At 45.1% G+C, this 2209-nt stretch overlaps 1 pseudogene; it reads right to left on the bottom strand.

Moving 5' to 3' along the window:
• Nucleotides 1-621: 621 nt before the first annotated feature.
• LOC128109569 (60S ribosomal protein L31-like) lies at nt 622-1068 on the bottom strand (annotated as a pseudogene).
• Nucleotides 1069-2209: the final 1141 nt, after the last annotated feature.

Raw genomic sequence — 2209 nt, forward strand, 5'->3', positions numbered from 1 at the left:
TATGTTAACTGATGTGGGAAGATTCATCTTAATTGTGTGTAGAAGGACCCTTCCTTGGGCAGGGGATCCTGGACTACGTAAGTGGAGAAGGGAAATGAGAAGCATGGGTGCACATGTTGCCCTTTCCTGATTATGGAAACAACATGACCAACTCCTTCGAGCTTCTGCTGCCTTGATTTCCTCTCGATGATGTACTGTCCACAGACTAATAGCTTAAATAAATCCTCTCTTCTTTAAGTTGCCATATCAAAGCACTTTATCACAGCAATAGGAAGGAAAGCAAGATAGTAATGAAGCCTCTGTGGTGCTGGCGCAGAGAGAGAGACGGAGTTCGTAAGGACATGTTCAAGTACATGAAAATAAAAGCACAACAGAGGTGGCATTGCAAACACTCTACTAAAGTGGTTTATTCAATGATGCATGATATAAAAAGATGACTACAAAACGATGCAAGGAAACCAGCTATTTCCAATTTATAGGAGGAGGGGTTGTAAAAACCCAAATAGAAACATGGCCACTCTGACATCAAAACCTGAACATTTGGCTTCAGTACAAGTGTGGGTCCTCTGGAAGTACAGCCAGTGCTCTTAAAGCCTGAGCCACCTCTCCAACCCCATAGCGTTATCTTCTTGAGAATGGTTTTTGTTTGTTTGTTTTGTTTTGTTTTTGGCAGTTCGGCAACTTCATTCGACATTCAGCAGGTGAGTTCTCATCCACATTGTCTGTAGATTTTTTTAATGTGGTAACAGGCATGGAAGTTACCAATGTATAGAGTTTATTTGGTGAGTCCTCAACCTTATCATGGTATGGAACATTCCTTATTCCTTTGGCCCAGGCAGCTTTATTGCGCCTGGTACCAGTGCGCACATCTGGAGTCCCGATCTCCTTCATGGAAAATTTCCAGATTTCTTTGAGTGCCCGAGGGACAGGCTTCTGGAATCCCACTCCATGGACACGCTTGTGAATGTTGATGGTGTGTTATCGGGTCACCGCCTTGTTGATGACAGAACAGCCCTTCTTTTTCTCTCCAGCCTTCTTTTTCTCTTCAGCCTTCTTTGCCTGAGCCATTCTGGCTGGCTTAGAAAGGACTGGCGCAAGGGATTGTGGGAAGGGAAGCCGCATGGCAGAGAATGGCTTTTAAACTGTTGTGGCTGCAATAGCTTCAACTCCAACTGCTTCTAAGGTATGACATTTCAGAGATCTCTACTAAATGCCCCCACGTGATCATTAGAGAGTCACCGCTACGTCAGGTCAGAACTCCAATTCTTTCCCCTCTGCGCATGCTCACTGCGCCCCTCGTTCTTCGAAGACCATAGTGCAATTGCACTCTCAGCGTGCACAGCCAGCCCAGTGTTTTAACTAAAGCTCAGAGGGGCGCTCACGGGCATTTCTGTCTTGTTTGTTTTTGTCTTGAGATTTTAGCTGCCCCGATTGTGGAGCTCCTTGAATATGCTTATCAAGTTAAGTCTACAAGTGACCACCCCTTCTTGGAAGTACCAGGCTCCCCATGTGTTATCATCTATAGATAGTATGCATTGCTGTTATTCGTGCTGATAACTTACACAGTCCATGAGGTTAAGGGAAGAAGTAGGTACCTGCTCTTCAGCATGTACTAACCAGCAGGTAATTTCATTATCCACATGATAAGAAGGCATTACCCACTTCAGTCCACCCAACCCCGCCCCACTCCACGTTATGCGCCCAGTGAGAGTTTCTAGGTGTCAACATCAGTTCAGACATTCTGCACTTAAGTTCTTGCTCTTTTCCAGAGCAACCTGGAGCAGACCCCGTCAGCAGCAACATATGTCTCTAATTCTGTTCAGGTTCCCTGAAATCAGAATCTGCTAAAAGAATTTGTGTATGATTTGTCTAGTTTGGAAGTCAGTTCCAGGACATTGAAGGAGTACAGAAGTCGTGAAAGGCTTCAGAACCAATCACCAGGAGTTCACAAATAGGTTACCATCTGGAGGTTACCGCTAGCACTCAGTACTTATGAGGGCATGCCAAGGAAGTAGATTAAACTAAGGAATCTAAGGAAGAACAGCTTAGAGCTGTCACCCTGATAGAACAGAAAGCTAAATTGTTTGTTCATCGACGACTCCATCCCTTCCCATGCAGGATTGCATTTGAGCTGTTGGCACCCGGACATTGCCCGTTTGTCTCATTCCTTAGTGTATATGGAAGCATAGCCAGACTTAGGCCCACAGCT

The sequence above is a fragment of the Peromyscus californicus genome, unplaced genomic scaffold (assembly GCF_007827085.1).
Source record: "Peromyscus californicus insignis strain IS unplaced genomic scaffold, ASM782708v3 Scaffold_14__1_contigs__length_90479793_seg_2, whole genome shotgun sequence".
NCBI lineage: Eukaryota > Metazoa > Chordata > Mammalia > Rodentia > Cricetidae > Peromyscus > Peromyscus californicus.